The sequence below is a fragment of the Castanea sativa genome, chromosome 8 (assembly GCF_040712315.1).
Source record: "Castanea sativa cultivar Marrone di Chiusa Pesio chromosome 8, ASM4071231v1".
NCBI lineage: Eukaryota > Viridiplantae > Streptophyta > Magnoliopsida > Fagales > Fagaceae > Castanea > Castanea sativa.
Window position 1 is genome coordinate 53,649,106 of NC_134020.1, and position 13,279 is coordinate 53,662,384.

The window sequence follows — 13,279 nt, forward strand, 5'->3', positions numbered from 1 at the left end:
TCTTTATGTGTTTTCACCACAAATCTCTCTCTGGAAGCATATATTCTAACTAACTTCAATAGACATTTGAGTTCTTGTGGTCTCTATTTTCCCATTGCATTACCATTGAAACCTTCTCCACTGTAGATTACTTGATACGCTGATTACTTAAAGAGTGTGTAAATTATCCAACCTTTTTTTTGTTAGAAGGTAACATATACCCCACACTCCACACTGCATACATGCATGTGAATTTTTCCGATGACAACATAGAGGACTCAATTCCAGGACTTGCAATTTTAGTTGGCGTAAACCTTTGGTAGTCTGGTGCTTTGCAAGTATTTGATGGCTCCATAGAAAAAAATAATTTTTTGACGTCACCTTTCTGCCTTCTTTACTAGAGATTCATTATAGAATATCCTTATTTTCAATGCATATGATGACAATGTTTATTCATTGTTCTTTGTTGATACAGGTATTAAGAACAAGACAAGCTGTCACTGTTCATGGATCTGACAGTCATAAAGGTCTATCTGATATAGCTTTTACTTCAATTGATGATTCAAGGTTGGTAAAACAGGATGACTTAAGAGAAGACAGTTTTCTTGCTACACTTGGATAATGGACTTATGAGAGAACAAACTTATAACCAATTTTTAGGGGAATCTTTCTAATCATGCGTATTTCCCATATACCACCTTCAGCTTACCTTCTGGAGCAGCTGAATGAAACTCAACCAATAGCTTGGCACAGTCTCTGTAAAATCACATACAATAAATTATTACTTTATTTGTTCTTTCCTCTCCCCCCCCCCCCCCCTTTTTTTTTTGCCCAAAATGGCACTCTAAAACAAAGTTATACAGGCATACATAATGCCATAAGCTGCAAATGCCAAAAGCAAATATACAGCAGGTGAGAATTACAAAGAAAAGAGAACTTACATTATCTGCTCTTCAGAGTTTCACTCCAAAAAGGGGTCTTGTTGAGAGTGTAGTGTGCGGCAAAAACGGCTGCAGCAGCAATCATTGAAGCGTAGTACAAAATGGTTGTTGGATAATGCATAAGACCCAGTTCAGCTAGAAAAAACACCATATTCTCCATCTACATCAGCCACAAAATGAAAAAGGCTAGTCAAGTCTCTGCTACTCGGTGAAAAAAATATATTGTGAAAATCAAAAGCAAAGTAGAATACCTCCAGATCAGGTGCAACAGAAGCTTTGATATATCGAACCAGAAAGACATAAGGTGTTGGAACTGTCAGATACCACTCCAACTTTTCCAAAATTGCTTTCTCCATGACAAGTATCTGAGTATCGGGATAAGCATAGTCTGTTATGCAAACCAGGTCATCAACCTGTAAATTTCCAAAACCCCATATCAGAATAAAGTTTTAAAATGTAATGAGCAGGAAGGCATGCAAAATTTCAGCTTAACATAATTGTGAGATATGATTGCTAGATACCTATAGACAGTAACTTTCTTCATATTTGCAGGCTAAGAGCATTGAGCTCATGCCCACTAATTGAAGTTCTCTCCTTGATACAATCTTCTTGGAAAGGTACCGGTCAACTATATTAATGGTAAGGTAGAGTGTTTCAGGCATGAGTTCGAATCTTCTATGAACGTCAATCAACCAGTCTATGAGAATAGACCTCATCTTCACATTGATGTCTGGCTGTGAGTTCATGTAATCGAGTCTCAGCTCTCATCCTGCATTGAAAATTTCCATTATAACAATAGAGAGAGGAAATTTAAATAAGAAGTAATGATTTGACGAGACTAGAAAGTACTTTTGTGAGCTTGTAAAACTTGTAGATGTCATCAACATATTCGGCTACTACCAAATCATCGTTTTCATCTCCCATATCAATGTTCACAATCTGATCTTGCTTATTTGTGACTCCACAAGCAACCTGGTGGAAATCGAATTCAGTAAACACACTGAAAAACAAAAAAGGAGTAAAAATCTCTCAAAACATGTGGCAGAAGAAGACGACCAATCACCTTGCTTCGAGCAGTGAGGATCGCAGTAAGCATCTTGATTTCCTTCCTTGAGGACCGTTCCCTCGACTTTCTTCCACTGACAGATTTAACCTTTTCCTCTTCAGAACTAATCACGACTATAGTCTCGGGTTCAGGCTTATCAATTGCCTTCTTTTGAGCTTCTGCAAACTTCTTAGTACCACACTTTCTGTTAACTGCTACTTTATCATCCACAACTGCTACAATCGGATTCTGCAGTAATACAGAATTTAATGGATTGAGTTGGTATAGTTCCAATTCTAAGTTTTGTTTTTTATAGGATCCAATTCTAAGTATTCATTCACAATATAAGCAGTTGACAAAGTTTACTACCTTCTTCTTCTCTGCTTCAGCTTGTGCAATAGCCAACAGTTGTGCATGATAACTCCTGCAAGTAAACTAAAATGTCATAAACACACTGAGATAAAAAATCATGAAAATTTTCAGTATAGAGAGACCCCAACCAATCAATCTAGGCTGTCACACATAAATCATAGAAAAAATTAAGAGGATAATCATAACAATCACAGAAACCCATTACATACAGATTTCAATAATATGAGGAAAGAATGTAACAATCATATCTACATGAACTTCCCTGCCCACTTGATCAAATCCATTGCCGATTCTTTCAATAATATGTGTGTGTGTGGTTTGCTTTCTCAAGAGTATACAAGGAAGCTGCCGAATCAATGTAATTTACCCCCATCGGTCATATTCTCTTTTCTTTAATTTGAATTATGACCGTTCGATTTAATGGATGTTGATCGTACGAATGAAAAACACGGGCCTTTCCCTAAGTTTACAACTATACTAGTTGCAAACCCGTGCTAAAATAATCATATAAAATTTTAAATAATTATGAAACTGTACCATTTCATGAATTTCTCCTGTTTCATTTCAATTTTTGTTACGGTTTGATAAAGTAGTCATTGTTTGAACTTGCAATATTTTGTGAAAAATCTACCAATTGGTTTCAGATATTAAAATTTTCGAAAGGGTAAAAAATATTAAAAAGTCAAAAGATTCACTGCCTAGAAATTTTTAAAAAAAAATAATGATTACACAATAGAGAAATATAAGAGAAAAATAGGTTATCTTCAAAAGAATATATAATTCATGGTATAACCGCTAAAACTGCTAAACATGTTCAAATATTGCAATAACTAACACAAAAATATAGATATTAAAACTTTCCAAATGCCAACAAATAAAATTAAAGAATCAAATGATTTAGAGCGTATAAATTATTAAAACAATACAAATATATATATATATATATATATATGATAGAAAATTATATTATTTAAAAAAATGATAGAATTAGGGTCCCAAATAAATTTATGAGTTTGAATAGCACCAGGACATAATGGTATGTGTGGGTGTGGCATATGTTGATCTATATTTAATTTTTTGTTGTTATCTAATATATAATAGCAAAAAATAAATTAACGCATAATCAAAAGATTTTGAAATAAAAAAAAAAATTATATTCTATAACCTAGAGTTCAAGAAGTTTGCTTGTAGGGCTTTTAAAATTAACTTTGTTTTTGGGTTTATTGCAATAAACCCGATACTTATCCTTTTATTGCAGATTTTTTTTAAATAATCATCTTTAGATTAAATTCAGCTTAAAATATCAGGTTTTATCCAAAAAAAAGAAAAAAGACAAAAAGAAGATAAGTATTGGGTTTTGGAGAGAAAAATAGCGTTTTTAATTTTATTTTTAATTTTTTAAATATTGTGTTGTGCTGTTGTGAAAAATTGTGGTGCCAACCGAGGCTTCAGTTTTATGTATATATATATAAATAACTAATTAGTTTATACCTATATTATAAACTAATAAGTTCAAAAAACCCAGGGCTTTTCGTTCAAAAAAAAAGTTTATAACTATATTATAAAAAACTAATTACCGCATTAAAAAATAAATAAATAAAACACACACACAAGTAACACTTCTATCCAAAAAAGTTGTAAAAAACAGTCTTTCTATCTTTTTCATTAAAAAAAAGTATTTTATGTTTTAATTAAAAAATAAAAATAAAACACAAAAATCACAAACAGTACCACGTATATTTGTATTATATTCTATTAATACGGTTCTTTTTTTTTTCTTTTTTCTTTTTGAGAAAAGTATTAGTATGGTTCTAGGCATCAACTTTGACAAGGTTCAGATTAATGGTTCATTAATTCTATTATCAGATAAATTGTTGGATAATTAGAAGAAAAAAAATGCAATTGTTGGAAAGCTGGTTTTGCTTTTTTCTTTTTTTGTTCTTTTTAAATAGTTTTTTTTATACAAGACAGTTTGTTATATTCCTAACCAATTTTGTTAATATTTTAAAAATGGTTAAATATAGTATTATTGAATTAAGTATATGATATATAAAAATAAAGTATAGATATAAATAAAAAAGAATAATTAACATTTCATAAGCAAAAATAAAGATTCATATGAGCATCCTACTATTAAATTTATGCTAGTAGATAGTTAAAACAAATGTGTGTGTGTGGAATTTCCGATTGCGGACAAATGGACAAATAGTATGGTAGGTAGAACTTGAAACCTCCAAGTTTACAGCATGTTTTTCAAGTTCATTGAATATATCACCTAAGTATCTCCAAAGGAATTGATATTCTATTTAACACGTTTATTTAAACAAAAGAAATTCAATGATTACAATATAGGAGGTAGTTTTAAACCATAAACGTTTTCTTCACTAAAAAATGTCAATTAAGAAGTGTTACTTTGAGAAACACTTCACTGTAAAGAATGTTAGTATTTTATTTATTTATTTAAGTTTTGGGCCTTTTGGCCCAAGGGAAAGGAAGATTCTGACCATACATGAATCACGATTGTGCTGGCCATTGGGGTTTAAAGAAGGTTAATGTCTCATGTCATATTGCCAAACTCTCTCTCCCTGTATGCACTAAGCCAATTTTGGTTGCTTCAAATTAGCATCAAACCTTTGTAGGGTTGGTATAAAAACCATTAGAATCTAACTAGAGGTAGTTTAAATTGAGTTCCCTCTCGTTTATGAAAATTTATTAGATAGTTCGAGAATATTACTTTCACCTCTAACATGAGAGGTGAGCCCCCTTATATATAAAAAAATTTCCATTGCAACCCAAAAACTTAAATTATTTGGCTATTTAAGCATTAATTGCCAATTATCCTATCCTCAAGCCATCCTAATTCATCATTTCATTTAGGTTCACATAGTAAACCATCTTGCCAGCACCCTCCTACTCCCACATATCCCACAAAGTAAACCATTCCCATGCACGCTTAAGAAATGGCAAAAATTACAAAATAATCTCTATTTAATTTTGATTATTTAAATTGTTGTTGTTTTGAAGTTATTTGAGAATTAACATTTTCTTTTCGAATGATATTGGCAAATAGTTTTCATTGTTGGAAAGTGATAGTTTTAGTTTCTCTATACTCCTCTGCAGGGACTGACTTAGAATTTCAAGCTAAGGGGCCGAAAATAAGTGAAAAACAAAATTCAAATAAGCATTTATATATTATTAATAAATTATCCAATTTTTTTGTATGTCTCTAGAGGAGGTTGGTGCAAACTATTTTTAATGTAAGCCTGTCGAATTTCATCACGTTGATTAACATGATATTTCTTGGGATTGGAACATCGACATTTTCTAGAATTGGGGAATGAATAATTTCTAGAATTGGAACACCCACATTTTTTGGAATTGGAATAGTAACATTAGTTGTTGGCAATCCCACGATGACTTCGGAAGAATTTAAATATTTTCTTTTGAAAAAATCAAACATTGTAGTTGATTTTTTCATGATCTACAAATAAAATAAAATTCATATATATTATCTCACAAACGGATATTCTTAACTAAAGACAAATACTAGAATCTAGGTAATATGCATCATGCATTTAATTATAAATTTAGTATTTCTCACTTCTTTTCAATTTATAAATTTATCTAATTTAATATTACGAGTTAACAATAGGCGCAAGTGAATCACTATTATTTTCTTAAATTTGTGACAATTTTCTATATTATATGATTTGTTTTTCTCTTTTGTCTTTGGTCTTTGCATTTATTTATTTTTGTCTTCGTCTTCTCTCTGTCTTTGTCTTTGCCTTGTCTCCATATTTCAGACACTGACCCAATTCCACTACTGACACTATAAATTTATTTTACACTACTAACAAAAACTTTTCTTAATTTCGCCTTTTTTTTCTATCACTTGTCTTTATTGTTGCCCAACTAGCGTCAACAAAAACAAACATACAAACACTACATTAATATATTCTCTAATCTTTACAAACTCTACTCTCTCTCTCTCTCTCTCTCTCTCTCTCTTTTATCTATGTAATACAAGAGAGAGAGTCACAAACACAAAGTCACTAAGAGTCAAAAAGCCAAAAAAAAAAAAAAAAAAACACCACAGGCAATTAAGGCCGTCAGACGTAGATTCAATTCACAATCACGAAATCACCAACTTCAATTCATTACTCATCAGTAAAAACACAAATACCACAAATACACAAGCATATATTTTTAGATTCTGAAATTCACAAACATTAGATTAGGTTTTTAAAAAAATCATAAATTAAATACCTGTTAACTATGAAGGCTAGAGCAGTGGAGCAACGAAGCTGGGCTAGAGCAATGCAGATCGAGCAACCGGCGACAGCAACAAGATGGGTCTCCAATTTGGGTATGCGACAGCTAATGTCGGCGTGGGTACTGAGTAGCAAGATGGGTCTCTCACTTTCTCTGTCTGACCTCTCTCTTTCTTTTCTTTTCTTTTTTCTTTTTTTCCTTAGTTTCTGGCTTTTCCGTTTGGTTTTGGAGTCTTACTGACTGCCGGGTTTTCTTTTTCTTTTTTTTCTTTTTTACATTTTTTTAAGGTTTTCATGGGCTCTTGAAAACTCCTGAGCTAGCCGATTGGAATAGGAATGGTTGAGGTGAGGAGGGCCTGAGCTAAAACACCAAGGGGGGCTCAAGCCTCTTTTTTTTTTTTTTTTTTTTTTTTTTTTTTTTTGCAAATTTTACATACTAAAGAAATTTTTTTTTTTTTTTGGCATAAGCGCCTAAGGCCCCCACCTAGATCCGTCCCTACTAGGTAGCAAGATGGGTCTCTAGAGTGAGAGTGGACAGTAGCATCACGACGTGGACAGCCGCGTCAGGGCGTAGGTAGCAAGACTCTATCTCAACTCTCCCTTTCTTTTCTTTTCTTTTTTCCTTTTTTTTTTTTTTTTTTGGTTTTGGAGTCTTACTGACTGCTGGGTTTTCTTTTCTTTTTTTTTCCTTTTTTACTTTTCTTTTTTAAGGTTTTCATGGGCTCTTAAAAACTCCTGGGCTGGCCGGCTGGGATAAGAACGGTTGAGGTGAGAGGGGCCTGAGCTAAAAACCAAGGAGTCCCAAGCCTTTTTTTTTTTTTTGAAAATTTTACATTCTAAATTTTTTTTTTTTTGGGACCGGGGGAAGCCCGGGCTCCCTTTAGCCCCTACCCGAGTCCGTCCCTCACTCTTCTGGACAATGGAATTTAATTTCTAAAGAAACCATCTTTTCACTTGTTACTGGCTCATTGCCCAGAATCTCCTACATTTGTGTGCTGCCAGTGATCCTTCTACCTCAATGCCTGAGCTGAATTTTCTGTGCTTGTTTCCTGGATTACCCTGAATGATGCGTAATGCTTCAAATTCATTGGTAAAGATTCCTTGGTATGGTTCGTCGTAGATGACGTAGTGGTATTTTTTAACTGGGATGTTCTCATCTGAGCTTGACTGGGAGTCTAGGCCTGTGAGAACGGATGAACTAGCATATTGTATTTCTGGCTTAATAGCCGTATTCCTCAGGATTTGACTCTCAAATGAGTGTTTTTCCCTGGTTTCCTCTAAATTCTTCTTTTCCTGAAAAGATTTACTTTCAAAGAAGTGTTTTTCCTTGAATTCCTATGCCTTCTTGAATACCTGCAAGGATTGAGTTTCAAAGAAGTGTTTTTACTTGAATATCTTCCAAAATTCTCCTTGGGGCTTAATAGCCTTTTCTTCAGATGGAGAATCTCAACCTTCTTACGAAGATTTTCGATTTCCATGAGCGTGAGCTCAATCTTTTCTTTCCTGCAAAATAGCTAAACACGTTAGTTGTGTAGCTCTCTTGTGAGAGCATCAGCTAATGAGTTTCTGCTTTCCTTCAATGTATTTGACTCTGAATTTATAGTGGTTGAACCATTGTTGCCAACAAGTAATCGTCCTTGCTTATAGTCACCTGCAATGTTAGTTCGCAGAACGTAACCAAAATTCTTATTATCACATCTAACTATGAATTCTTGAGAGATTACATAGATAGAGAATTTCTTAATTACTCGCTTACCAGCAAAATATTCCTTTTTCATTTGAATGGTAGTTTAATTCTGCTCCTTGGAAGCTTCCTGATGTATATCTACAGAGTTGTTCTCCGCTATCTGTTTTTGCATTTAAAACTACTCCCCAAAAATCTTTTCAGGCGTCCATTTCTATGATCATCTGATCTTTTGGTCCTGGATGATAAAGGACTGGTAGATCTTTGACCTGTTTCTTGATCCTTTCTACATATGCTGTATCTGATTCCTTCCATATCCATGGGGTATCTTTCTTGAGTTTGACCTGTAACGGCCTTCTCATTTCTGCTTACTTTTTAATGTATGCTTCTGTATAGGTTAGACATCCTAAAACCTTTGTAATTGGGTTTTGTCGGAGATATTACTTGGAAAGTTCTGGACGTTATTTAAGACATGTGGTTGAAGATGATGTTTACCTTCTTCAATTTCTAATCCTAAATAATTTTTCTTGGTTTGTGCCAAACTGGTTTTCTTCTCAGAGAGTATGACTCCATGAGTTTTGTACTTGGGACCAAATGGAACATTTTTCCTTGTGGACAACTGAATGCTGTCAATAACTGTGATTCTGACTTATGATCTAAGTCTGAATAGTTACTTGAACTCTTTTTCTGTTTCTCCCATCAACTGGACTTTTTATCATAGGTTTTATCCTAATGACTTTAATAGGTTCTTTTAGTACCATGTTTCCTAAAAGGTCTGCTTTCTTAGGGTCTAAGGGGTTATCAGAACTGATTCTTCTGACTATCTCTTGTACCCCTTTTTCTTGATGATTGCTAACAGGCTTTATGAGCTCATTATCCTTTACTTCTGATTTTATATTCCGAAGTTTTTCCTGTGAGAAAGTTTGTTTCTCAGTTTCTATGAGTTTTGTGGTTTTTGATTTTGTAATCTCACCACGTTTTTGCTGACTCTGATGTACCTGAAGTATTACCTGAGCTTCTTGATTAGCTGAACTTGTGCCTTCTAGGTGCTTCTCCTAGGGTTCTCTGACTCTTGGTTTTGTTTCTTTTCTGACTGGTACTTCTTCTCCTGATAGTCTCCTGTCTAGAACACTATTTGGAATATCTAGTCTATCAATTTCTGGAACATTATTTCTAATGTTGATTGCCAAACCTTTTTCTACGAACCTTTGTCTTGCTTGACTTTCTTCAAGTTGCTTGAGGGTTTCTTCAAGCTATTTCTGGAGCTGTTCAGTGCTTATTTTATCTGTTGAATCTCTATTTTTGTGAATTTCTTCACGAGTTTTGTCATTAACTCAATGGTCTCCTTAGAGGGTAATACTCAGGTTTTTCTTCTAAAGGTTTAATATCAGTTTTTGGGATTTTGTTAATCTCATTTCTGATATCTTCCTCAGTAGGTAAATTCTTTGTTTCCTCTTTGATAGTGTTTTGAATATCTATCTTGCTAGGAATGTTTCTCAATTGTTCTTTGAGTTCACTATTCCTAGGTATCTTTACAACAATTGATTAACTGTTGTTTTAATTCCTCGGAGTTTTTGTTGTCACTTTCTATGACTGAATTCCAGAGCTTTTCTTGAGTCTTTTTGAAGTTGACCTAGATTTTGTTGTTTACTTTGATTATTAAGGATTAATTCAATGTTTTGTTGAATTTCCCTAATTCTTTCTCCATTTATCTCATCAATCCTTTCAAGGATTCTTTCCTGATTATTTTTATATGTTTTTTCATATCTAGAGTTTGTTTATTTAGTTTTGTTTGAATTTCTGTGCAGCTACATCCCTCACCACCTGAAAAAGATTGTTCTTTTTGTTGGGGTGTATTATTTCCTTTTTTCAGTAGTTCTAAGTGTATGTGGCTTAGAATTTCTGAATGATTATTTCAGACTGCTATGCAATCTTTCATGTCTCTGGTCCAAAAGTTATGCCTAAGATTTGGTTCTGGTAAGAACTTATCTAATGCAATAAAGTTATGGTTTTCGTCAAATATGTGGGGTACTAAATGATCAGGGTTACGATTGTTAATCTTAAGATTAGCTTCGCCTATTCCTTTATCACTTACCACTTTCTTGATTTCCTCACAACAATTGTTGGTTATCTGATTAGGGGTAGTTTCCTGATTACTAGGTTGAATCAAGGGTTGTTGATTCGTTTGGTAACCTGGTGGATAACTATCATTACTACCATATTCTAATAAATACCTTCTAAATAGATTTCCATTATCTGTTAAGAAATCCCATTCCTGCTTATGACTATGAATATAGTCTAAGAATTCCCTAAAGTGTTCCTAGTGAGGCCAAGGTGTGGGTCATTAATCATTTGCTTTAGATACTTTTTTCCTTGATGGAAAGGTCCATAGTTCAGATTATTGTGATAACTGGTGTTAGTCCAATTTAGCCAAGAGTTGACCTGATGAACTATGTTTCCTGCCGCATCTAGCATTCATTCAACTATGTCTAATGCCGTACTACGCATTTTCCTAGTTGTGATGATACCAACCAATGGTATTGATTTTATCTTGAAGTACTTCAAAAAGAATATCTTCCTGTATTCCTAAGGATAACCTTCTTAGTAAGTATTTTACTAAGTTGATAATCCTATGGATTTCTTCCTTGTAATGGGGTAGGTAATTGAAAAAATCTGAGAGAAATCTAAATAAAACTGAGAGAATTTCATTGATTGAAGAAAAGATTACAAGAATGAAAGTTAATTAAATAATACATCATGCCCTGTTTTATATACACAGTGAACAACTATCAACCAGAGGACATGGCGCCAAAAAACAGTTACAATCAGTTATTGAAACTTCTAGAATGTACACGTGGCAACTAAAACTAACAACCTCCTAAAATTACGGAATCTAAGTCTTCAGTGCTGTTGGGTGAAGAAATCATGATGTGGCATTGCTTCAATTACTTCCAAAACCTCAATGCTAATCAAGTCAGTCTTTGATGCTTGCTGTGTGGCTTGATCCCTGCATTGCTCATCAGCAAGTGCTGCACTTCCTAGCACGTTTGTGTCTTGGCTAGTGCACTTTGTCTCAGCAACTGCCACATCACTTAGCAGACTTGCAGCTTGCCTCATGCCACTCTTGCCCTGTAGTATGCCCTGCAGTTTTAACAGTAATTAACCTGTAACTTGGAATTAGGTATGTGAAACCGAATTTTTCCTGAGTATTTGTGAGTTTTAGTTTTACCTAAAGACTCTTCACTTCTTTTTGCCCTTGCTTCCATACTTTAAGTCTTTTAAGACTTCTTGTGGAATGTGGCAATTCTGGTATTCATCATACAATGCTTGATAAGCAATTCTTGCCTCTGGAGGATCAGTAGATTCTGGTTCCATGGTTCCTAATCGGGTTTCATAATTTTGGACTTCCTCGAGAGTTAATTTTCTTGCAAGTGGTACCTCGTCGTCCCTAAGTTCCCTTAAGCACATGTTTCCTTTTTCTATGATTTTTTGTAACTCTTCATAGGTTATGGGGACTTCCCAATTCCTGTTTCCTAGTATGTCATAAAAGTCTTTTAAAGATTTTATGTTTTTCCATGCTGTTTTTTCTCCAAATAACAGTCCTATTAGGAAAGTTAATAGATTTGCTGCATTAGCAATTTTCTTTTTCTCCTCAGGAGTGTACTTCTCTTCAGCTCTATTTCTTACTGCTTGTAAGTAACTCATTACACTAGAGATTGTCTTTTTGATTTTCATCCTAGCTTATTTGAGTATTTTCCTCTTCAAGCTTTTGATTTTCCTTTTCCATGATATCTTTAGAATATCGTTTTTCTTTTACGATTACTAACCTAGTGACTAGGTCGTTTGCTTCCTTTATGAAGTAGTCTATCCTCATGACTTCTCACTCCAAATGTTTGCCTAGCTGTTCAGCTATCTTTTTCTTAATTTCTGGGTCTAAGTTATCAAGTACCTGTGAAGGGTTCTTGGTTTCACTTAGCTGTTTAACTGCATCTAATGCCTCTCCTGCTATCAACAGTTCTGGCTTAGTTATTCCTAGAAGTTTTAGTATCTTACTAGCTAAATCCAATGTCACTTGGTTCCTTTGGATGCCTAATTCCTGAATTCTCTTAAAGTCTTCACTATTTCCGATGTCCTCTAAGGACTGTCCTTGTATTAATCCTATTATGGTGTAGATTCCTACTTCCATATCTAAGATTTTTACTTCTTATATTTGAAATCTTGTTATTTCTAACAGAATCTTACCTTTTTATTTTCATCTTACCTGATCTAAACACAATGCTACTTCCATATCTAATAGCATGCAATATTTCAGATAACAATGATTAATATCTGAAAATGGGTTGTAAACAATATTTATAAAGATCTATCGGGGTTTCAGAGTGTGTTTCTACTAACCTTTTTTCTTTAAATCACATCCACATTTCGAGAAACTCCATTTATTGAATATTCGAGAAAAGTATTGCATCACACTCCACAGGTTCTTACTCACTCATGATTCCAAAGAAAGCTTATGATTTTCTAGAGAATAGAGGAGAGCTAGATTATTGCATTGTGTTTTGAAATGAAAGACGCATTCCTTTATATTTTGTGAGCGTTTGGATTCGGAGTCCACGGCCACTTTTTATTTATTTATTATTATTATTAAACGCACCCATAGTGATTGGTGAGGGATTCACAATAATACTAGACTGTGGCCTTGCCACGTTTCAACCTTATCTCTACATTAATGCTGAAATTAAAAAAGGTATTTGGCCAAACCGCCAAAACCATATTCAAATAACACGTAATAAAAGTAGTTGGCTTGATACCGCCAAACTGATCACATCTTGACACGTAGATAATTATGAAGACTTTTCCTCGTCTTCGGGTAATATTTCTGCGGGTGACGACGTGTCCACGCAAAAATCACATGTGTGCCTTTTCATATATATAAAACAGATATGAATAACTATTTAACCTAAAAAAAAATAGTAATTTCCTTCTCTTG

The 13,279-nt window shown here is 33.7% G+C and overlaps 1 long non-coding RNA gene and 1 pseudogene across 1 annotated transcript; both read right to left on the bottom strand.

Annotated features, from left to right (window-relative positions):
• Positions 1–370: 370 nt before the first annotated feature.
• LOC142606550 (cyclin-B1-4-like) lies at positions 371–8,654 on the bottom strand (annotated as a pseudogene).
• A 2,323-nt stretch (positions 8,655–10,977) lies between these two features.
• On the bottom strand, positions 10,978–12,909 carry LOC142607602 (uncharacterized). The gene is made up of 2 exons (XR_012839357.1): positions 11,522–12,909; positions 10,978–11,433 (listed from the first exon to the last, which is right to left on the bottom strand). It is a non-coding gene; the product is annotated as an uncharacterized LOC142607602 (long non-coding RNA).
• Between the last annotated feature and the right edge of the window lie 370 nt (positions 12,910–13,279).